This window comes from Dendrobates tinctorius, unplaced genomic scaffold, assembly GCF_039654945.1.
Source record: "Dendrobates tinctorius isolate UK_male_01 unplaced genomic scaffold, ASM3965494v1 ptg000098l, whole genome shotgun sequence".
In the NCBI taxonomy this organism is placed as follows: Eukaryota; Metazoa; Chordata; class Amphibia; order Anura; family Dendrobatidae; genus Dendrobates; species Dendrobates tinctorius.
Genome location: NW_027361766.1, coordinates 1,296,988 through 1,323,063, shown reverse-complemented (window position 1 = coordinate 1,323,063; position 26,076 = coordinate 1,296,988).

The following is a 26,076-nucleotide window of genomic DNA, read 5'->3' as shown; positions in this document are numbered from 1 at the left end:
CTTACAGCCAAATCAAATGGATAATACTCTATACTCCTGCTTCTAGACCTGTCCTCTGCATTCGACACAGTTGACCACTGGCTCCTACTACAGATCCTCTCCTCCTTCGGCATCAAAGGCCTCGCCCTATCCTGGATCTCCTCATACCTTTCCAACCGCACATTCAGCGTCTCCCACTCGCACACCACCTCCTCATCCCATCCTCTCTCTGTTGGAGTCCCCCAAGGCTCTGTTTTAGGATCCCTACTCTTCTCAATCTATACACTTGGTCTGGGACAACTCATAAAGTCCCACAGATTCCACTACCACCTTTATGCTGATGACACTCAGATCTACCTCTCTGGCCCAGATGTCACTTCTCTGCTGTCCAGAATCCCAGAGTGTCTATCAGCCATATCCTCCTTCTTCTCCTCTCGCTTCCTCAAGCTCAATGTGGGCAAATCTGAACTCATCATCTTTCCTCCATCTCACAGATCTTCCTTACCTGACCTACCTATAACAATTAGTGACATCATGCTTTCCCCAGTACCGGAAGTCCGCTGCCTCGGAGTAACCTTTGACTCCGCCCTGTCCTTCAACCCGCACATCTAAGCTCTTTCTACCTCCTGTCGCCTCCAGCTCAAAAATATTCCCAGAATCCGTCCTTTCCTCAACCCTCAATCTACTAAAATGCTTTTGCATGCCCTCATCATCTCCCACCTCGACTACTGCAACATCCTTTTCTGTGGTCTCCCTGCTAACACCCTCGCACCTCTCCAGTCCATTCTTAACTCTGCCACCCGACTAATTCATCTCTCTCCTCGCTACTCCTCCGCTTCTCCCCTCTGCAAATCTCTTCACTGGCTCCCATTCCCTCAGTGTATCCAGTTCAAATTACTAATACTGACCTACAAGGCCATCTATAACCTATCTCCCCCATATGTCTCTGAACTAATCTCCTGATACCTTCCCTCCGGTCCTCCAAAGACCTCCTTCTCTCCTCCACACTTATTCGCTCATCACCCAACCGCCTCCAAGACTTCTCCCGAATAGCCCCTATTCTCTGGAATTCTTTGCCCCAACAAGTCCGACTATCAACCAGATTTGGATCCTTCAGACGGAACCTGAAAACCCACCTCTTCAAGAAAGCCTGCAGCCTGCAATGACCCCGCTACCTCCCTCTCTCACCATTACCGGTGATTTCACCTCAACCAACACCGGAACTGCTGTAACCCACCAACCTACTGTCTCCTTCCCCACCATCCTGTAGCATGTAAGCCCGAAAGGGCATGGTCCTCTCTCCCCTCTGTATCAGTCTGTCATTGTTAGTTTGTTTACTGTAAGTGATATCTGTAATTTCTATGTAACCCCTTCTCATGTACAGCACCATGGAATCAATGGTGCTATATAAATAAATAATAATAATAATTTGCTATGAAAATAATTATCCAGTAAATATTTTGATAATGAAAACCTTATTGCAGATATACTGTACATTTGAAGAACTAACCATAGTGTACAGAAGTTTTTCTCATATATTCATCCAGAATTTGTTAGAAAAAAATGTGGCACATTATGTATGCAGTATTCCAAAGCTTTTCTTTCCAAGAAGCATTACCTCTAGGGTAAAACATTTTGTAATGTCCGTGTGCCACCACAATGGATTGGTGTTGTTACTTTTCCATGTGAATAGATCTTTGTGCAAAAACTATTTACAGTTCTTTCCTAGTATATACAGTTGTGTGAAAGTGTTTACCCCCTTTCTGATTTCCTATTCTTTTTCATGTTTGTTACACTTTTACACTTAAATTTTCAGATCACCAAGCAAATTTAAATATTAGACAAGGATAACAGAAGTAAATGCAAAATGCAGTTTTTAAGTGAAGGTATTTATTATTAAGCGAAAAAGAAATCAAAACCCACAGGGCCCTGTGTGAAAAAGTGATTACCCCTCCCCCTTAAAATATATATTATCTGTGGTTCATCACACCTTTGGGAAGCTGAGTTCAATCTCCCTAGCCACATCCACACCTGATTACTGACACATTTGTTCTCAATCAAAAAATTGCTTAAATAGGACCTGCCTGACAAAGTAAAGTGGACCCAAAGATCCTCAAAAACTAGACATTATGTCACGATGCAAAGAAATTATGGAACAAATGAGAAGCATAGTAACTGAAATCAGTCTGGAAAAGGTTATAAAGCCATTTTTAAAGCTTTGGGATTTCAGAGAACCATTATTCACGAAGCAAAAACATGGAACAGTAGTGAACTTTCCTAGAAGTGGCCCATCTACCAAAATTATCCCAGGAGTGCAGCAACGAATAATCCAAAAGGTCACAAATGACCCCCACAACAACATCAACAGAACTGCAGGCTTCACGTGCCTCAGATAAGGTTAGTGTTCATCACACCACCATAGGAAAGAGACTGGCTATAAATGGCCTTCATGGCAGAGTTCACAGATGAAAACCACTACTGAGCAATAAGAGCATAAAGGCTTGTCTTCATTTTGCCAGAAAACATCTTTATAATCCCCAATACTTTTGGGAGAATACGCTGTGGGCTGACGAGACAAAAGTTGAAATTTTGGAAGGTGTATGTCCCATTACATCTGGCATAGCAGTAACACAGCATTTCAGAAAAGGAACATCCTATCAACAGCAAAATATTGTGGTGGTAATGTGATCGTCTAGGGCTGTTTTGCTGACTCAGGACCTGCAAGACTTGCTGTGGTAAATGGAACCATGAATTCTCCGTTCTACCAAAATATCCTGAAAGAGAATGTCCAGCTAGCTGTTCGTGACCTCAAGCTGACGCACACTTGGGTTATGCATCAGGATAATGAATCAAAACACCTTTGAATGGCTTAAGAAAAGTCAAATTAAGACTCTGACCTTAATCTGATTGAGATGCTGTGGCATGACCTTAGAAAGGAGGTTCATGCATGGAAACCCTCCAATGTGGCTGAATTACAACAATTCAGCAAAGATGAGTGGGACAAAACTCCTTCAGAGTGTTATAAAAGACTCATTGCCAGTTATCACAAATACTTGATTGCAGTTGTTGTTGCTAAGGGTGACCCAACCAATTATTAGGCTTAGAGGACAATTACTTTTTCACACAGGGCCGTGTAGGTTTGGATATATTTTTCCCTTAATAATAAAGACTAGACATGAGCGAATATCTTCGCCTCCTTCCTTATTCAGCAAGCTATAGGGCTTACCGAAGAAGCTGCAGCGGGAACCCAGATACCTGGAGTGCTCCAATAATCAGATGTCGGATGCCGCATCTGCCTGTGTTGTGAATGTGACAGTCATAGCACATGCATGGACAGCGTGTGTTGTGACTGTCACAAAACTGTGACACATATAACTGTGTAAGGGTTAATCTGCTCTGTTGAGAGCTCTTGGAGCTAAGGCTTTCAGCTGTGCACTGTCAGTCACTCCCATCTCCTTTTAATCTGGGTCTTGACTAAAGACCCTATCTCACATAGCGAGATCGCTAGCGAAATCGCTAATGTGTCACCGATTTTGTGACGCAACAGCGATCTTGCCTGCGATCTCACTACATATGACACGCAGCAGCGACCGGCCCCCCTGCAGGATATCGCTGATCGTGTAGGAATGTCCTGGGCCATTTTTTCATCGTCGGTATCCCGCTGGCCAGCATGCATCGCTGTGTTTGATCGCTGGATTGTGGCTGCGGTGCTGAAGAGATCTGCCTGTTTGGCAGCTTACTAACGATCATTTAGCGACGCACCAGCGATCCCTACCAGGTCGCATCGTTGTCGGGATCGCTGGTGCATCGCTAAGTGAAACGGGACCCTAACACACATCATCAGAGATAGGTTTTGCTGCATGGCTTGGAGGAAGTTGTTGGTGGCTATTTGAGTAGCTGATTGGTGGATTTATTTGTGACCGTTGATTGATTTTTGAGTATGTGATAATTCCCTTTTTTCTCCTACTTTGGTTTAACCCCATCCTCCACTCCCTGGTGGATACCTCTGTTATATGAGTGTGTATATTTGTATGTTTGGTATTTTCCATCCCTGTTTGTATTACCTTGTTAAGTCTAGTGGGTGTATTGGGGTACACTACTACTCAAAAAAATGTCCACAGGACCAGGGAAGAAATATCAAAAGTACAATCATATAATCCCTTTAAAAACATGAAACTTTAATAAATTGAGGTAAAAACACCCCCCTAGTGCAATAACACAATTAACAAACTCTGTACAATAATAACCTACGATAGCCCTACACTAGCCTGCTATCCCTTCCTGACAGTGGAGGTTGGCACCCTAAAAGATATGATTTGGCGCCCCCACTCCTCGGCGGCTGTCCCAGACTCGCCCTAAATGACCCTTATAAACTACAGGTGGGAAAACAATAAGCAAATAAAAGAGATGAAAGATAGTGCTTAATATAATACAGAGACCATTAATGTACAATAGATAAAAGACAGGCTATTACATGTAAACATAGAGAAACCTCTTGTATAACCAATAGATAGTAGCAAGTCTTGTCTTTTTGGGTATTAATAGATCACAGAAAATATAGATTCCATAAGCTACCAGTAGATAGTGGCAATCTTGTTTTTTGCGGTATTAATAGACTACAGAAAACATAGATTCCATACGCATGATCAAATAGAGCCAAAAAAAAATCTCTCTGCAGTAAAATCAGACAAGCACAGACAAGAGGTAAAAAATAGCGTGGTTCAATAAAGGAACATCAGAATTATATCCATATTGGTTCCCATAGAAGGCAATGGATGATATCTATTGGCAGAAAAAAAAATCAAAGAAACAGCTGGGGGTAACTCAAACTTAGCTTCCAGCCTCGATGCGTTTCCCCGTCCACACGGTTCATCAGGAGGCACAATAAGGAACCAGCCAATTCATGGATGTGAGGTGTCCAGATAGAGAGGTAAACCTATCTGCACACCTCACATCCTTATACAAGAGGTTTCTCTATGTTTACATGTAATAGCCTGTCTTTTATATATTGTACATTAATAGCCTGTGTATTATATTAAGCACTATCTTTCATCTCTTTTATTTGCTTATTGTTTTCCCAACTGTAGTTTATAAGGGTCATTTAGGGCGAGTCTGGGACAGCCGCCGCAGAGTGGGGGCGCCAAATCATATCTTTTAGGGTGCCAACCTCCACTGTCAGGAAGGGATAGCAGGCTAGTGTAGGGCTATCGTAGGTTATTATTGTATAGAGTTTGTTAATTGTGTTATTGCACTAGGGGGGTGTTTTTACCTCAATTTATTAAAGTTTCATGTTTTTAAAGGGATTATATGATTGTACACTACTAGTCCCCTCTTCCCTGGGTGGAGCAAGGGTACAGATGGAGGGTGGATTCTGAAGTCAAGGCAATGTACGTGGCCCTGGTGTATTCACCATCAGAAGTAATCTGGGGAGCACGGAGAGCTATGGTGCCCTCTAGCATTAGGGGCAAGGAAGGAGCCCCTGGTCCAGGGACACCTGACAACACCCGAGTTGTGACATCATCCATCCTTAAAAATGGCAGACATGTAAATATATCTATTGAAAGTAACATATTTGTATTTGCTGTTAAAAATATAAAAAATATATGAACAACTAAAACTGACATGTTAACATGTTTATCTGGCATGCCTTTCAATGACTTCATTTGACCAATACTTTGAAATAATTTGTTTTTTCATTTCTGAACTAGAACTTAAAGTGGAATAATTTTTTTTTGCCATAGTTATCTTTTATGCTTTAATGTTAAGCTAGAAATGTTCTGTATTTTTTACCATCACATAGGTTCACACATTGTTTTAGCATTAATCTTCTTTTTCAGGAAAAAGTGCCAAGTTTAATATTCTCATCTTCCGCTCTTTCAATCTCAGAGCTTTGCATTTTTATTGTTCTTTTATTTTTATCCCTTGGCTAAACCACTGGATATAATTTAGGATTTGTAATAAGTAGCCTAAATTTTACTATCTATACGCAAATTAATTTCACACTTTTTTAATGCACTTCTGCCATTTCATATACAATATAAATACCATTTGACTCTTACAAATTAATATTTTATTTTTTCATATTTACATTAATCACATCATAGCTGGCTTTCTGTTTTATAATATTTTACATTTATTAGCTGTCATTTCTGAGTGGAAACTGTAGAAACCTTTTTTATGCAGTAGATGCATCTTCATGCAAATTTGCCAATTTTTAATTTCAGATAATTTATTAACTTTAAAATTAAGATTAAAGAAAGGAAATAGCGATCTACTCACATGGTACTCCCTATGAATACTGTGGAATGCACTGAAAGCTTAAAATATGACTTTTATTTTTTTTTTTCAAATTAAAATGAAAATGTGTAATCCGCATTATGTAGGTGATGGATTATTCATATTCTACCATGATGTAGGATCCAAGAATGAGCTGATTAGCAATGCGTTTGAATGGTCAGTGTTATTTTAACAATTTTCACTCAAATCAACAGTCCAAGTGAATAGAAAAACATTATTATATATTTCAGAAATATTATAATTTATCTTTTTAGAGAAATATGCTTCTTTTTCTCTTCATGAGTCACTTCTCCAACTCTCCTAGCCTCTTAAGCTCATCATTCACTGCAGAAAAACACCTAAAATCTGTATAGAATTCAACATCTTTCCCCATCTCACTCTACCCCTCCACCAGACCTATCCATCAATGTCAGTGGCTGCTCGCTTTCCCCAGTCCCGCACGCTTGGTGCCTAGGGGTGATCCTCAACTCTGCCCTCTCATTCAAACGACATATCCAAGCTCTTGCCTCCTCCTGCCGCCTCAAACTCAAAAATATTTCCTGGATCCACGCATTCCTCAACCATGAAACCACAAAAACACTAGTGCACGCCCTTATCATCTCCCGCCTCAACTACTGCAACCTCGTACTCTCTGGCCTCCCCTCTAGCACTCTGGCACCACTCCAGTCCATCCTACACTCTGCTGCCTGACTAATCCACCTGTCTCCCCTCTATTTCCCAGCCTCCCCCCTATGCCAGGCCCTTCACTGGCTTCCTATTGCCCAGAGGCTCCAGTTCAAAACCCTAACAATGACATACAAAGCCATCCACAACCTGTCTCCTCCATACATCTGTGACATGGTCTCCCGGTACCTACCCATACGCAACCTTCGACCCTCTCAAGATCTCCTTCTCTACTCCCCCCTTATCTCTTCTTCCCACAACCGCATGCAAGACTTCTCCCATACTCTGGAACTATCTGCCGCAACACATCAGACTCTCACCTACAACGGAAACCTTTAAGAAGAACCTGAAGACCCACCTGTTCTGACAAGCCTACAGCCTGCAATAACCCTCAGTCTACAGAACCACCGCACAACCAGTTCTACCCTCTCCCTAGTGCATCCTCACTCATCCCTATAGACTGTAAGCCCTCGCGGGCAGGGTCCTCTCTCCTTCTGTACTTGTGTGTCCCATGTACTTGTCTTACATGTTTATTGTACTTGTCCATATTTCCCCTTTTCACAAGTAAAGCGCCATGGAATAAATGGCACTATATAAATGTATAATAATAATATACATGATGCCCTCAGACTGAAATCAATTCAAATATGCCATGTGCCTCCAGATTAAAATAAATTCTAATTTGCACTTCTCCCTATATTAAAATCATTTTTAACATTTTAACATACGCTGTGACCTCAATAATGAAATCAATTTTAAATAATACACACTGTGCTCCCATAATTAACGCTTTCACCACCTTGAGTTTTTCTCTTTTTGACTTTTCATTTTTTGCTCCCCTACTTCCCAGAGCCATAACTTTTTTAATTTTTCCATCAATGTGGCCATCTGAGGGCTTGTTTTTTTCTGGGACGAGTTGTGCTTTTTAACAACACCAATGTGAAAAAAAATCAGTGTGGGGATTTTTTAAAAAAATGCAATTCCACAATTGCACTATGCTGTATGGTTCTTCAATATGGTTGGTGAAAGCTGCAGGAGAGGACTGCCACAGGTTGGTGAACACAAGAGCAACTCAGCTAATCACACAAACTAATGTTGACCTCCACCACACTGCTGAGTGCAGGGAACAGAGCACAGTGAAGTGAGTTTGGATGAGACAGCTTTCTTCTACTTGCCACCCTACACTTGGTACCACTCACATCACACTCTAGATTTCTTTGAAGTGGGGGCTAATTTTGAGTGTAACAGAAGCTGTGCTCCACTAACTGGTGAGTGAGTGGTGCGGCATCATTCTCCCTCAGCGCCTACTCCCATGGTTGGTGAGTGCAAGCCACAGAGTCCTCTACACAATAAAGTATTTTAGCTGCAAACGGACAAAAGACATGCTAACGCATATACAGTGCCTTGAAAAGTAATTATAGCCTGCCAACTTTTCCATATTTTTTCACATTACAAGCTGAAATTTTATTGGGATTTGACATGATGTACCAACACAAAGTAGCAAGCATTTGTGAAGTATAAAGGAATTGATACATGGTTTTATAATTATTTTAAAATTATAAATCTGAAAATTGTTATATGCCTTTGGATTTTGCACCCTGAATTCTGACACTTGTAAATAAAATCCTGAGTGATCAATTTCCTCCAGAAGTCACATAATTAATAAACTGAGTCCACCTGTGTGTAATAAATTTTCAGTATAACTAAAGCTGTTCAGTGAAGGCCTCAGAGGTTTGTTTCAGAAGTTTACAGATCAAACAGCATCAATAAAACCAAGGAATACACCAGACAGGTAAGAGACAAAGTTGAGGAGAAGCATAAACCAGAGTTAGGTTATAATAACCGAAACTCTGAACATCTGACAGGGCACTGTTCAATCCATCATCCAAAAATTAAGGGAGTATGGTACAATTGCAAACCTACTAAAACATGGCTATGTACCTAAAAAGACATCCCAAGCAAGGAGAGCAATAATTAGAGAAGTAGCCATGGTCACTCTGGAGGAGCTGCAGAGATCCACTGCTCAGGTGCAAGAATCTGTCTACAGGACAACTATAAGGGCGCACTCCCACTTGTGATTAAATCAGACGAATGAAATGCGATTCAAACTCGGATTGCATTAGTACCAATTTAATCATATGGTTCTCTTCTCAATTGTGCTTTTTATTCCTGCTCTGATCGGACAGGAAAGAAAATCACAGCATGCTGCGAGTTGCAGGCTTAACTCGGATCACATGCACCCATATTAGTCTATGGGTGTGTCTGAAACATCCCACTGCACTCGGATATCACCCGAGTGAAGTGCGGTTCCCATCAACACCAGCAGCAGAGGAGATGAAGAAATTAATTTCTCAGTTTCTACTGCAGTTGCATTGCGATTCTCTCATGTGAGAAGATCGTGGAACAGAGCACTGACACTCAGCTCCCGCTCACAGCTGAACAGTAGCTGAGTGTCATTTCCATACTGCATCCGATGCTTTCATATTGGATATAATTTGCTAGTAGGACCCTGGCCTTAGTCGTATGCTCCACAAATCTGGCTTTTATGGAAGAGTGGCAAGAAGAAAGCCATTATTGAAAGCAAGCCATAAAAACTCCCATTTACAGTTTGCAAAAAGTCATGTAATGGACACAGCTAGAATGTGGGAGAAGGAACACTTGTCAGATGAGACCAAAGGACAATGACTCTATACACACTTCCAGAGCTATGATAGAAAGATTTAGGTCAAAACACATTCATGTGTTTGAATGGTGCAGTCAAAGTCAAGACTTAAAACCAACTGAGAAGATGTGGCAAGACTGGACAATTGCGGTTCACAGATGCTATCCATTCAATCTCACTGAGTTTGGAAAGAAGAATGGGTAAAAATGTCAGCCTCTAGCTGTGCAAAGCTGGTAGAGACATACCACAAAAGACTTGCATCAGTAATTGCAGCGAAAGGAGGTCTTACAATATATTGGCTCAGAGAGGCTGAATACATATGGCCATATTTATATTTTTAAAATATTTAGAAACCATGCATAATTTCCTTTACATTTCATAAATACTTGCTACAGGTGGATGAGTGACAGTTGTAGAGCCCTGCCAAATTCAGGTAACACACATTAAGGAGACTTAACTTGGAGTCCAAATATTTCCAAAAATTAGGGGCAGACAAAAGGAAAAGAGGCATCAATTGACCCACAGTAGAAATTTTATAATGGCAAAGCAGCAGCCAGCCATGATGTGGGTGAGGGATCAGTGTAATCCTGCCGTGCTGGGAGCCTTGATACCTCATGCAACAGCTCAAACTGCTTTTCTGCTTGGCCACACCCAGATGGCACAAATATCAGCTTTGTAAATTAATATTGATAGAAACATTTAAGGATAGTAACACAGGTAGTTGACTGTATGTGCAGGCCTGCCAGTCTGGAAGCCCTAGTGCTACAGGTAACAAAGATGAAGGAGATCCAACTTGGAGTTCAAACATTTAAAAAATGATTGCCACATACCACTAAAGTGCCATCAATTTCCCCAGAGTATAGAAATTATAATGGGGCGCTGACACCCTTTCACTACAGGCAACCCATCAGAGAGACGCAACTTGGAGTCTCCACACTTCCAAAACTTATTGTCGTGCACAAATAAAGCAGCATAAATTTCAATAGACTAGAAATAGTATAATGGGGCTCTGACACCACTTCCAATACATGCAAGCAAGCAGATGGAGACGCAACTTGGAGTCTCCACATTTCAAAACAATGTTTGTAAAATCAGCAGCAGTAGCAATAGCAGGCACAGAAGCCATGACAAAGGTGTTACAGACTGCAATAATGCAAGATCAATGCATCACACTAAAAGCTACACCATCGCCTAATCTGGCCAGTCTGCAACTGGGGTGCAAAAGTCATTGGACACCCATTACTTGTTCATGTTGATGAAAGTTAGTCTACACTTTCAGGGGACAGTTGGATGCACTTATCCATCAGGACTCCACCAGCAGCGCTGAATACGGGTTCTGAGGGAATGCTGGCGGCTGGACATGAAAAAACCTCCAAGGAATGACAGGCGAGCTCAGGCCACTACAACCTCCTCATCATCCTCTATGTGTTCTCACTCCTCACCCCAAGAGTCACCCTCCTCCTCTTCCTGTCCTGCCTGCACAGTACAGTCCATGTATGCCTCAGATATCCGAGTCTCATCAGGATCACCTCCACCCCCCCTGGGTTAATGTCTGGTGACAAGGGTCTTGATTCTTCTCCGACCCTACTTTGTCCGGCCCCATATCCAAATGGAAAAAATTTTGGGCATCGGTACCTATGCTTTCCTCCTCTTGGTTCTGTGAATCTTTTGAGCAGACCTCTGAGTCTCATGCAGTAGAATATGGGAACATGTCTGCAGAATTGCCCATTTGTGGTTCCCCACAGTCTTTAGGGCGGTTGGAGAGTTGTGACGTGGAGAAAATATTGGTAATTGGGGTGCCACCTCTGAGGATTGTACTGTGTGTGATGTTAAGGTGGAGGAAGAAGAGTATAGTCCACTTGATGCAGCGCTTGCCATCCACTAGAGCTCATGCTCTTGATGGCCCTAATCTACAAGGTGTATCGTTGTGTGGCTGCCAAAGTAGCCCGTCCAGTAACAGATGTTGTCATTTGTCTTTGAATAGGATGAAATGGTGTTTGTTCAGTATAGCTTTCAGTAACATTACTACCTAACCCACGTACACATCGAACACCATGCCTATTCCCCCTTCCACCACAACCTCACCTTTTCCCACTTATGCTGGATGCAACCCTCCCTTCCTTTAACCAGCTGTTTCACAACCCTAGGCCCAGACCTGTCAGTCACCTGTCACTAAATTACCAATCAGTATTTATTTGTGGACATAGTGTGTCTGGGCCACACATTTATCAGAAAGGATTTAGATTCTAAAAGTTAGCATCCTGCCTGCACCACAGTATTAGCACAAATGATTTAGATTAGGAAATGTGGACTGGTGCCTGCACCACAGTATTAGCCCAAACGATGTAGATTAGTCAATGTGGCCTCCTTCTTGCACCACAATATTAACACAAAAGATTTAGATTATGAAATGTGGCACGCTGCCTGCCCCACAATATTAGCACAAACAATTCAGATTAGGAAATGTGGCCTCCTGCCTGCAGCACAATATTAGCACAAGCGATTTTGAAAAGGAAATGTGGCCTCCTGTCTGCACCATAGTACTAGCCCAAACTATTTTGATTAGGATATGTGGCCTCTTGCCTTTACACCACTATTAACACATTCGAGTTAGATGCTGGAAGGCCTATTTCACATAGGTTCCTATCTAGCTTAACTAACTATAAACCACCTATCTAACTATCTGACTACTTGAATCAGCAGGAGCTGCTTCTCTGTGCTGTTAATCTGACAAAATTGTGTCACCAAAACAAATGTCCTCTTTTTATGTGGAGAGGGACATGTAACTTTTGCAGATGATGACCGAAGCCCTTGTGTCTGGACCTTGTGGATGGTTTCTGCGCTCTGATTGGCTGCCAGAATTTCCACTCATTAAGCTAATTAAAAAAATAAATAAAATAATAGTCCACAGCTTCTCTGACCTTTCCCCACCACTTCTCCTCATCAAACACATCCCCCAGCTCATTATACAGCACTAGAGATGAGCGAACCCATACAATAAAATTCGGCATCCATACTGAACACCTACTGTTCAAGCATTGACACCAAACATGGACTTCACCAGGAAGTCCATATTACTGATTAGCAGTAATATCATCACTGCCAGTTAGACAGCCATGGTTGCCACGCTGTCAAATGACAGCATAAGTCTGCAGCAATCATCCGAGGTATAAAGTTTACCTCCGGTTATCGGTGTCAGCTGATGGGACTACTGCTCCCATCAGCCGATGACTGCTGTCACTAATAACAGTTAGAGCAGGTGGCAGCTGATGGGAGTATTCATCAGCAGGCGCCTACGCTATAAATAAATGATTTTTTTTAAAAAAAAGGCGTGGGTTCCCCTGTAAAATTCATAGCTGGGGGCTGCAACACTCAGCTGTCAGCTTCAGCAAGGCTGGTTATCAAGAAAAGAGGTGTCCCCATGCCATATTTTTTAATTATTTTAATAAATAATTTAAAAAGCAGCTTGGGGTCCCCAACATTGCACATGACAGCATGGCAAACAATGGATGTTCAGGCCCCCCATTTAATTGAATGGGGTCCAGGTTCTGGTTCTGATACCAGAACGGTATCCGGACCCGAACCTGAACTTTTTGTAACTGAAAATCCAGGTGTCCACCCATCCCTATACAACATCTCTATTCTAGGCAAAGTCCTAACAAAAGTGTTAGTGGAAATGCAATCATTTTCTGCGGAATTTGAGATTGGTGAATGTTTTCTGAACAAGTTTTCAGATCTCTACTCTTAATTAGATATAAGATAATTTGTTCGGATTCAGTTCCGAATACGATCAGATTCGAACATTGTTTTTGCAATATTTGCTGAATACAACCGAACTTCACTACAGTCAATGAGAGTAGAAATTTCTGAATATGTTCATAACCGAACATAAAACAAACATTTGGCATGAATAATGTTCGAATATTATTATTTATTTATATAGCGCCATTAATTCCATGGTGCTGTACGTGAGAAGGGGGTTAAATACAAAGTTATAGATATTGTTAACAGTAAACAAATTTACAATGACAGATTGGTACAGAGGGGAGAGGACCCTGTCCTTGTGGACTTACATTCTATGGGATAGTGGGGAAGAGACAGAAGGTCGAGGGTGCAGCAACTCTGGTGGTTTTGAGGCGGCGGCTCGGGCGGTGGTGAGGCGGCAGAATGGTTATTGAAGGCTGTAAGCTTTCCTGAAAAGATGGGTTTTCAGGTTCCGTTTGAAGGATCTGAGGGTGGTAGATAATCGCATATATGGCACGAATATGTCAAAATAAGATTCGGGGACAAAATCCCAACAAATTCGCTCATCTCTACTCTTAATCTGCTTGCTATATAATTGATCAGCATTTTCTATAAGCATATTATTTGCCTCTTTAAATGGGGCATTATTTAGTCACATAAAATTTTTTAGCAGACAACATGGTTTACTGTATGGTCTTTTTGATGAATAAGTTAAACTGATCAAATAGATCTGCAAGTATGTAGGGTCTTATTATCTCCTGATTAAAACTTTATATAACTCCTGAGATAAACAAAGAAAATGGAGAACAAGAGATTCCTCAGCTTCCTTTTCAACATTGAACAATAAACTGAGTTTCAGTAAGACTTTTATTAGAGGAGTTATGTGTCACTAAACTAATTGTTGCTTAATAAAACATATGCAAATATACATTTTTGTAAATGTTTGCAAGTTTACCACTTGCCAACAAAGAAGTGGAGTCTCACTGCTTGCTTCACAACAAACATGGAAGTGGACTTTTAGGGACTAATAGTGGACACCTAAAATCGGGACATAAAGTTAGTATTCAAGATTAACCTTTTCCTGCCTCGGCCAATTTTCATGCTTGCATTTTCGTATTTTCCTTCTCTTTTTCCAAGAGCCATAAGTTTTATATTTCTCTGTCACGTAGCCAAAAGAGGGTTTGATATTTGTGGGGATAGTTGTAGTTTCAATTTTTTCATACAATGTAATGGAAAACAAGAAAACATGTATATATATATATACTTCCTTCTCACTCTCAATGGGGGTGGTCTTTGTTGTCCTTTCTCATTCTCGGGTCCTCTACCAGAGGCCGGGGAGATTGAGGGTTCTGTGCAGGATCTTAGTTGTTCCCAGCATTGTGCTTTTCTGGACAGAGAGCTCAGATGTTGCTCCTGGGATCTGTTGTAGCCATTCTTCCAAATTAGGGGTGACTGCTCCAAGTGCTCCTATCACCACTGGAGTCACCATTGCCTTCACCTTCCACATCTTCTCCAGTTCTCCTTTGAGGCCCTGGTATTTCTCCAGCTTCTCATATTCCTTCTTTATGATGTTGCTGTCACTTGGCACTGCCACATCTATTATCATTGCTGTCTTCTGATCCTTGTCTACTCTCACAATGTCTGGTTGGTTAGCCAACACCTGCTTATCCATCTGGATCTTGAAGTCCCACAGGATTTTAGCCCTTTCACTCTCCACCACTTTTTCTGGGGTCTCCCACCTGGACTTAGGGGGACTTAGCCCATATGCTGTGCAGATGTTCCTGTATACAATTCCTGCTACTTGGTTGTGGCAATTCGGTATACGCTGTTCCCGCTTGCATTTTGAATCCTGCCACTTTGTGTTGGATGGTTTCTGAAGTTTCTTTTGCATAATTTGCACCTGGGGTCTTGTCTTGTGTGGTAGATTCCTGCTTCTATGGATCTGGTACTTAGTGCTTGCTGTTGTGGCGCTATGATTAGTGCCTCTGTGCTGTCTCGGAACCACTTCGATGGGTGCATGGAATGATGCATGCTGGTATTTGTCTTACATGTCACTGTCAGAGTCTGATGGTGGCATTTAGTAGGTTAACATTCACGCGCAGAGCTGAGTTACATCATCAATTTGTAAGACAGATACTGGCTGTGACACAGCCTTCACTTGCTAGTTATGGGGTGGGCTCACCCCATGAACCAACTCCACACACCCGCTTCCAGCTTGCGCTTTATACAGTGTGTACAGCACATGTCTTGAAGGAAGGGTTTTTGTTGTTTCCATGGTAAGAAAAGGGTGGACTTTAGAGATGTTCTTTAGGTGTAAGTGGCAAGAACGGGCAAGAGATTGTATATGGGATGTGAAGGAGAGATTGGTGTCAAACATAACATTCAGACAGCGCGTCTGCTGCCGGGGTGTTATTGTGGTGCCACCCACGGAGAGGGAAATGTCAGATTTAGGGAGGTTAGTAGACGGCAGGAGCAGAAGAAGCTCAGTTTTGGAGAGGCTGAGTTTCAGATAGAGAGCGGACATGATGTTGGAGACTGCGGACAGACAGTCACTGGCATTCTGTAGTACAACTGGGGTAAGGTCGGGGAATGACGTATATAGTTGTGTGCCATCAGCATAAAGATGATATTGAAAGCCAAATCTGCTGATGGTCTGTCCAATTTGGGCTGTGTAGAGAGAGAAGAGAAGGGGGCCAAGGACTGAGCCCTGAGGTACCCCGACAGCGAGAGGAAGAGGAGGTGACGTGGAGCCAGAGAACAAAACACTGAAGGAGTGGTCAGAAAGATAGCAAGAGAACCAGGAGAGAGTAGTGTCCTTAATGCCTAGTGACTGGAGCCTAGAGAGTAGGAGATGGTGGTCAACAGTGTCAAAGGTGCAGATAGGTCGAGAAGAATGAGCAGAGAGTGGTCACCGTTACATTTTGCTGACAGAAGGTCATTGTTCACGTTGATGAGTGCAGTTTCAGTCGAATGTAGGGGGCGGAAGCCGAACTGTGAAGGGTCTAGAAGGGAGTGAGCGGAGAGGTAACAGGTAAGGCAGGAGTAAACTAGGTGCTCCAAAAGTTTAGAGATGAAGGGGAGATTGGAGACTGGTCTGCAGTTGTTTGTGCAGGATGGGTCGAGAGCGGGTTTCTTTAGTAATGGAGTAACGATGGCATGTTTGAAGGAGGATGGGAAAATGCCTGAGGAGAGGGAGAGATTAAAGATTGCAGATAGGTGAGTTGTGAAGACTGGAGAGAGAGACTGGAGGAGATGTGAGGGAGTGGGGTCGGTAGTGCATGTGGTCAGACGAGAGGAAGAGAGGAGTCTGGAGACTTCTTCTTCTGTGATGGGATCAAATGTGGAGAGTGAGCCAGGGGAGATGCAGGAAGGGATGGGAGTCACAGTACTTGGTGGTTGGGAGCAGATTTCCTGATGGATATTATCTATTTTTTCTGTAAAGTGGGAGGTCAGGTCATCAGCACAAATGTCTGTGATAGGGGCTTGTGCTTTCGGCCTGAGGAGGGAGTGAAAGGTGTCAAAAAGTTTCTTGGGGTTGTTGGCTAGTGAGGAGATCAGGGTGGTGAAGTAGGTCTATTTGGTGAGGTGAAGGGCAGCCTTATAGGTTCTTAACATAAATTTGAAGTGGATGAAGTCTTCTGGTGTGCGGGTTTTTCTCCATAGGCATTCAGCACTCCTAGAGCATTGCTGGAGAAGTTGAGTTTGTGATGTGTGCCAGGGCTGTTTAACTCTGTGCTTGGAGGTTCTGAGGCTGAGGGGAGCTTCTTGGTCAAGGGTGCTTCTAAGAGTGTCGTTGTAGTGATGTATAGAGTTAAGCGAAACGGGTCGTTCAAATTCATAAGTCACCGACTTTGACTGAAGTCGGGTTTCATGAAACGAAACCCGACCATAGGGTGAGGTCGGGCACGAGGTCGGCGACCAGAGCGCCAAAGTCGCGTTTCAAATGATGTTTCCAGTGCCCTTTTTCAGCCAATGATGGAGGACGCACACTGTGGGCAACGCGATGACATGGGCATCGGTCACCACCATCTTTGAGAAGGGCATGCAAGTGATTGGGTTGCTTTGTGTGGCATCACAGGAGCTATAAAATGGCGTGCACGCCGACCGCCATCTTAATTCTGCCGATATTAGCATTAGCGAGAGGTTGCAGCTGCTGATTCTGAATAAGGGAGAGCGTTAGGCAGGGAAGAAGAACAAAAAAACTGCTTCTGCTGTTAGCGATTTCCACTGTACAATACAACAGTTTGTGTGCAATGACAGGGGAGGCTATATTTTTTGTGCATCAGCTCTGTTGGTTATTAGGCTGCCTTATGTCTGCATTGTGATTGCTATAAGTGTGTGCTAGAAGTGTGAAGATTAATTTAAGAATTAAAACCAGAAGGATGTATACAGACTGTGCCCTGCTACCTGCCACCATCGCACTCTAACAAGCATCTCTATTCTTCCGACAGGTATGTCCATCCACCCAGCTCTCCTACTCTCCTGCTGTCTGTCTATGAAGGACACACAGTGCATCACCCAGCTTTGCACATAGACTTGCCTCTGCACCTAGCATTCACATGGTATGTCCATCCACCCAGCTCTCCTGCTCTCCTGCTGTCTGTCTATGAAGGACACACAGTGCATCACCCAGCTTTGCACATAGACTTGCCTCTGCACCTAGCATTCACATGGTATGCCTTTCAGCTAACCCCAGCTTACCCCAGTGTTATTTATGACCTTGTTTACTCTGGCTTGATCATATACATCTGGTCCACTCTTAATTGTCTGGCCAAGATGAGCAGAGACCACTCCTCTCTGCTTCACACCTGACTGCACTTAGTTGTACATATATTGCAGAGCACAAGTCTGCATAGACTTCAGTCTGCATTGTGATTGCTATAAGTGTGTGCTAGAAGTGTGAAGATTAATTTAAGAATTAAAACCAGAATTGAACCAGAAGGGAACTGAAGGTAACTGGACACAGTCACTGTAAACAATGTTTCTGTTTGTTTTCACTTTCACCCCAATAATCCTTCACTTTCTGCTAATTCCCCTAATCCCTACTCCTAGTAAGGAACTGTTCATCTCTTCTTCAATCCTCCCCATCCACCTCACCTCCGCCTCAAAACTGTTCCTTAACATACAATCCTCTGTCTCCAAACACAGACAGCCCCCTCATGCCCTCTCCTGCTCCCACCTGCTAACACTTTCTCTGCTCCTTCTCACTGCTGGTGATATCTCTCCAAATCCTGGTCCTCCTCACCACATTCCCACAGTCATTTCTTCCTCCCATCCACGCTCTATCACAACCTTCCGTAACCTCTCCAACCTTATACCCATTCACCCAGCCCCCGCTTCCCCAGTCCCACTAACAGGAGCTCTGTGGAACGCTCGCTCTGTCTGCAACAAGCTTTCCTACATCCATGATCTTTTTGTTACTACCAAACTCTCCTTCCTCGCCATCACCGAAACCTGGCTCACCCCTTCTGACACAGCCTCTCCTGCTGCACTTTCGTATGGCGGCTTCCACCTTTCTCACACCCCCCGCCCCAGCAGCAAAGATGGTGGAGGAGTTGGTTTTCTCCTGTCAGATACCTGCTCCTTCACCCCAATCCCACTGCCACCCTCTGTTACCCTCCCTTCCTTTGAGGTGCACTCTGTGCGCATCTACTCCCCCTCCAACCTCCAACTGGCTGTCATCTACCGCCCCCCAGGGCCAGCCACCACCTTCTTTGACCACTTCACCACCTGGTTACTTCATTTCCTTTCCGCGGACATCCCTACTATCATCATGGGCGACTTCAACATCCCCATTGACACTTCCCTCTCAGCTGCCACTAAACTTCTATCTCTCACTTCCTCCTTCGGCCTCACTCAATGGTCTTCTACAGCCACCCACAAAGATGGCCACACACTGGACCTCATCTTCACCCGCCTCTGCTCCCTATCTAACCTCTCTAACTCACCTCTTCCTCTCTCTGACCACAACCTGCTCACATTCTCTTCCCTCTTCACTCCATGTCTACAATCCCCACCCCACAAACTTTCACACCCTCGCAGGAATCTTAAACACCTTGACCTACACTCATTCTCCGAATCCCTCCTCCCTCTTACAGATATAAGTTCCTTACACAATGCGGATGACGCTGCCGCTCTATATAACACCACAATAGCTGTAGCTTTGGAATCCGCTGCCCCACTTACACATACCAAAACTCGCAAAATCAACAGACAGCCCTGGCACACCAGCCCGACCAAAGAGCTGAGACGAGCTTCCAGGGCTGCTGAGCGCAGATGGAAAAGATCCCACTCCAACGAGCATTTCATCGCATTCAAACAGTCCCTCACTACTTTCAAGACCACACTCGCCACAGCTAAACAAACCTACTTCTCATCTCTCATATCCTCCCTGTCTCACAACCCTAAACAGTTATTCAACACCTTCAATTCTCTCCTCTGCCCCCCAGCACCTCCTCCCTCCCCACTCATCTCAGCTGAAGACTTTGCCTCATTTTTCAAGCAGAAAATTGATAACATCAGGGACAGTTTTGGTCAACAACCCCCAGAGCCCTTCCTCCCGACTTCCCAGCCCTCCACCTTCAAAACCAACTTCTCCACCATTACAGAAGATCGACTCTCCACTCTACTCTCAAGATCACATCTCACCACCTGTGCACTCGACCCGATCCCATCCCACTTCATCCCAAACCTCACCACAGTCTTCATCCCAACCCTAACCCATCTCTTCAACCTATCACTAACAACTGGTGTTTTCCCCTCAAGCTTTAAACATGCCTCCATCACACCTATCCTCAAAAAGCCCTCTCTTGACCCATCCTCTGTATCTAGCTATCGCCCTATATCACTTCTCCCATACGCCTCCAAGCTACTGGAACAACACGTCTACCTTGAACTGTCCTCCCATCTCTCTTCTTGCTCCCTCTTCGACCGCTTACAATCTGGCTTCCGGTCACACCACTCCACTGAAACTGCCCTTACTAAGGTCACCAATGACCTCTTAACTGCCAAGAGCAAGCGACACTACTCTGTCCTCCTCCTCCTAGACCTGTCGGCTGCCTTTGACACAGTGGACCATTCCCTATTATTACAGACCCTCTCATCCCTCGGCATCACAGACTTGGCCCTCTCCTGGATCTCATCATACCTAACAGACCGGACATTCAGCGTCTCCCACTCACACACCACCTCCTCACCTCGCCCCCTATCTGTCGGAGTCCCACAAGGTTCAGTCCTAGGGCCCCTGCTGTTCTCTATTTACACCTTTGGCCTGGGACAGCTCATAGAATCTCATGGCTTTCAGTATCATCTTTATGCTGATGACACACAGATCTACATCTCTGGACCAGATATCACCTCCCTACTAACCAGAATCCCTCAATGTCTGTCCACTATTTCATCCTTCTTCTCCACTAGATATCTGAAACTCAACATGGACAAAACAGAATTCATCATCTTTCCCCCATCTCACGTGACCCCCCCTACGAACCTATCAATTACAGTAAATGACTGCCCACTCTCCCCAGTCCCACAAGCTCGCTGCCTCGGAGTAATCCTTGACGCTGATCTCTCCTTCAAACCACATATCCAAACCCTTTCCACTTCCTGCCGACTTCAACTCAAAAATATTTCACGCATCCGTTCATTCCTCACCCAAGAAGCTGCAAAAACCCTAGTCCATGCCCTCATCATCTCTCGCCTTGACTACTGCAACCTCATGCTCTGCGGCCTCCCCTCAAACACTCTCGCACCCCTCCAATCTATTCTAAACTCTGCTGCCCGACTAATCCACCTGTCCCCCCGCTATTCCCCAGCTTCTCCCCTCTGTCAATCCCTTCACTGGCTCCCAATTGCCCAGAGACTCCATTACAAAACCCTAACCATGACATACAAAGCCATCCACAACTTGTCTCCTCCATACATCTGTGACCTCGTCTCCCGGTACTTTCCTGCACGCAACCTCCGATCCTCACAAGATCTCCTTCTCTACTCCCCTCTTATCTCCTCTTCCCACAATCGCATACAAGATTTCTCTCGCGCATCACCCCTACTCTGGAACTCTCTACCACAACATATCAGACTCTCACCTACCATCGAAACCTTCAAAAAGAGCCTGAAGACCCACCTCTTCCGACAAGCCTATAACCTGCAGTAACCACCGATCGACCAAACCGCTGCACGACCAGCTCTACCCTCGCCTACTGTATTATCACCCATCCCTTGAAGATTGTGAGCCCTCGCGGGCAGGGTCCTCTCTCCTCCTGTACCAGTTATGACTTGTATTGTTTAAGATTATTGTACTTGTTTTTATGTATACCCCTCCTCACATGTAAAGCGCCATGGAATAAATGGCGCTATAACAATAAATAATAATAATAATAATAATAATTATAAGGCTCCCTGATAGCTGCATTGCTGTTTGCACACTGCTGTGCAAACTGCTTTTTTAAAAGCAAAAATACTTTTCTTCCTCTTTTCTGCAGTTACCAAACGTTCATTTTTCCACACTTTTGTGTGCAGCAGTCCTGCTTATTAGGTTGCCTGCTGCCATACTTGGACTGAGAGCATCATTGTCAGCCTCCTCAAATCTCTAGGGAGCTTCCAATTCTCCCCAATACTATATACACCTTGTACTTTGTAATACACCAGCCAATTTCAGCCTGTTAAATTGAGGTGTAATCTATAGTGGGCCTGAGATAATAGTTCAGCCTCCTAAAATCTCTAGGGAGGTTCCAATTCTCCCCAATACTATATACACCTTGTACTTTGTCAAACACCAGCCAATTTCAACCTGTTAAATTGAGATGTAATCTATATTGGGCCAGAGACAATAGTTCAGCCTCCTAAAATCTCTAGGGAGATTCAAATTCTGATATATGGGGTCCACCATACACTGGAGCATTCCAAAGGTGGACATCAGACACTGGAGCAGCATTTACAGGGCCCATTATACACTGGAGCATTAGAAATGGGGCATATTATATATGGAGCATTATTTGGGCCAATAAGACAGTGGAGCTTCATCCATGGGGACCAACATATACTGTAGCATTATGTGGAGCTCATCATATACTGTATGGAACATTATATGGAACCAATGATTCTGTATGGAGAAATATATGGGCCTCATTACTCTGTATAGCACACTATGCTGTGGCCATAATACTGTATGTAGTAATATACTGTCCGTTTTTGGAGCTATTGGAGAATTTAAAATGGATATCAGTCATGTGATGTAAGAAGTGAAGTATTTTTCATTGTACTATACTGCTATTTCTCTGCCGTATCAGAGGATCATGAATTGTGGCATGTGTTAAAGGAGCCCATTGACACTCTTTGGCCCTGAGCCCACGAAAATCTGGAGCAAGCCTTACCCCCCCACAACTTTAGCCAAATAACCCTCAGTTTTCAATGCCTAACTATTATTATAAAGAAAATTAAGGCTGACAACCTTAAGTAATAAGAATTGATGTTTTTGGCATTAAAATGGGCACTGTAGGTGTGTTTCCTGTCCTCCACTCAATGCCGACTTTTCTTCCCCATTGACTTGCATTGGGTTTCGTGTTTCAGTCGGCCTTCGACTTTTCACGATAATTGTCCGATTTCGTTCTACCCGACTTTTGCGAATGTCGGGTTTCATAAAACCCGACTCGATGCGAAAAAAGGCAAAGTCGCTCATCTCTAGTGATGAACAACCAGATCAGGAGAGGAAAAAGAGGAGATTGGGGACAGTGATGAGTGTAGGGAGTCTGAAAGTGTCTGAGGGTTAATGGCTTGTAGATTTCTGACTGTGTGGTAGGTAGGAGTGAGCTGGGGTGGGCGAGCATTTGTGAGCGTGAAGGAGAGAATGTTGTGATCGGAGAGTGGAAGCGGTGAGATATTTAGGTGGGAGATTGAACAGAGCCGGACAAAGACCAGATCAAGGGTGTTACCGTCCTTGTGTGTCTCGGAGGTTGAAAGCTTCGAGAGGCCTAGAGAGCTGGTTAGTGATAGAAGCTGGGATGCAGATGTGTAAGTAGGGCTATTAATGGGGATGTTGAAGTCTCCCAGGATAAGAGTTGGTAGTTCTGAGGACATGAAGTGCAGCAGCCAGGCTGAAAAGTGGTCAAGGAAGTGGGTGGATGAGCCTGGGGGCCGGTATACGACCGCTACTCTGAGGGAGAGGGGACGGAAGAGCCTGATGGTGTGGACCTCAAAAGAAGGGAATATGAGTGATGGAGCTAGGGGAATAACCTGGAAAGTGCATTGTGGGGACAGGAGTATGGCGACTCCACCACCTTGTTTGTTTGTGAGTCTCGGGGAATGAGAGAATTGTAAGCCACCATAGGAAATGGCAGTAGGAGAGACAGTGTCAGAATTCTGAATCCAGGTTTCAGTGAGAGCCAACAGATTAAGAGAGTTGTTCAGAAAGTAGTTGTGCGGGAAAGGAAGCTTGAACTCTAACCACTTTCCAACATCAGGCTTAATAGTACGCCGATGTCGGACTCCCTCCCTTTGATGTGGGCTCCGGCGGAGGGCCCACATCTTTCCTGGGACATGTCAGCTGTTTTGAACAGTTGACATGTGCCCGCAATAGCTGTGGGTGGAACCGCGATCCATCCGCCGCTGTTAACCTGTTAATTGCCGTTGTCAAACGCTGACAGTGGCATCTAACAAGCGCTTCCGCAATCGTGCTGGAAATACGCACACTGGTGACCCGTGTCACGTGATCGCAGGTTATGCAAAACAGAAGCCGCGGAGACACCATCACATGTTTCTCAACGCAAGCAATGACTAGCCAGGTCTTTCCCCGGGAAGGAACAACCACGGGAAGGTCAGTCTCCGCGGCTTCTGTTTTGCATATTTTGCATATTTCCCATAAGGGATGGGGGCAGTGCTCTAGAATCACTGCGTTGAGAAACACGTGATGGTGTCTCCGCAGTGTTGGATGTTGATCTCCATGAGGTCAATCATCCTCATTTTACGTGATCGCAGGTGACCGGCATGGCATGACAACCGGAGGTTGCAGGATTGTTGTGAGCGCCACCCAGTGGTCAGCCCTCATAGCATGTGAGCAACTCTACTACATAGAGGTGATCTGACCATCGCCACTATGTAGCAGAGCTAATCAGGTTGTGGCAGCTTCTAGTCTCCCATGGAGACTATTGAAGCATGCCAAAAGTAAAAAGAAAATGTTTTTAAAAATATTAAAAAATATAAAAGTTCAAATCACCCCCCCTTTTGCCCTATTCAAAATAAAACTTTAAAAATTAAATCAAACATACACATATATGGCATCGCTGCATTCACAATCGCCTGATCAATAAACCTGATCGCTAAATGGCTTTGCGAGAAAAAAAATCAAAATGCCAGAATTAAGTTTTTTTTGGCCGCTACGACATTGCCTTACAATGCAATAACCGGCGATCAAAAGATCATAACTGCACCAAAATGGTATCATTAAAAACATCAGCTCGCTCACGTAGAAAATAAGCCCTCACCCAGCCCCAGATCACGAAAATTGGAGACGCTATGGGTATCAGAAAATGGCATAATTTTTTTTTTTTTTAACAAAGTTTGGAATTTTTTTTCGCCACTTAGATAAAAAACAACCTAGACATGTTTAATGTCTATGAACTCATAATGACCTGGAGAATCATAATGGCAGGTCACTTTTAGCATTTAGTGAACCTAGTAAAAAAGCAAAACAAAAAACAAGTGTGTGATTGCACTTTTTTTGCAATTTCACCGAACTTGGAATTTTTTTTACCATTTTCTAGTACTCAACAAGGTAAAACCAATGACGTCGTTCAAAAGAACAACTCGTCCTGCAAAAGCCCTCACACGGCCATATTGATGGAAAAATAAAAAAGTTATGGCTCTGGGAAGAAAAGCAAAAACGCAAAAATTAAAAAAAAGCTCCCGGGTTAAGGGGTTAAATATAACTTTGGTAATATAGTTTAATTAGGCCAGTTGTCTACATAGCACTGCAACCTCTACTTTCTCGCTTCCCTGCTACTTTGGAGTCCGTTTTCCTTTGTCAGAATGTGATCATAGTGTCTGAATGGTAACAGCTAGAAATGAGCAGATCAGGCAAAATTCAAATTCACCTGTTCATGTGTTCTTTCTCTGGAAATTTGATTTGCAGAGAAGTTATTGTCCACAAACATAATGTCCCCTCTTATGTTCTTGGGTTTCTCCAGACCTCAGAATATTATAACCGCAATATTTAAAAAGAATTAAATAAGCTTTATACTCACCTCCCCACTCACCTCTCCAGCCCCTCTGCTCCTCAATACCAATTGTTTTGTCCTTGTCTCATCTTCACATTGGTGTCAAATACGCTGAAATTTTGGTGGCCTCAGTTGCTAGGCCAAGGCATCAATGGTGCCAGTCCCGTGAGACTACTGAGCAAGTTCTTGCCAAAATCATGGCACACACTGTGAATTCATGGCTGAGACCTTTCAGGGAGCATGCATAGAACTCCACTGGGCCCGTCAAACCCATAAGCCTTGGTCTAGGGATTTCAGCACTGCTGATGTCGTTCTGATGATAGTGGTAGTTAGTGTGGTGTTGAGAAGTGGAGGGCCTGAGTGGTGAGTATAAGTGTCACAACTCTATTTTCAGATTACCCAAGGCCAGAGGTTAGTTTCCTGTTCCTAATGCTAGGTTTGCCCTAGCTATCCCTCCTCTCCGAATTACTACTGATGGTGAAGATGCTGGGGCCACGTACCTTGCTGATTTCCTAAATC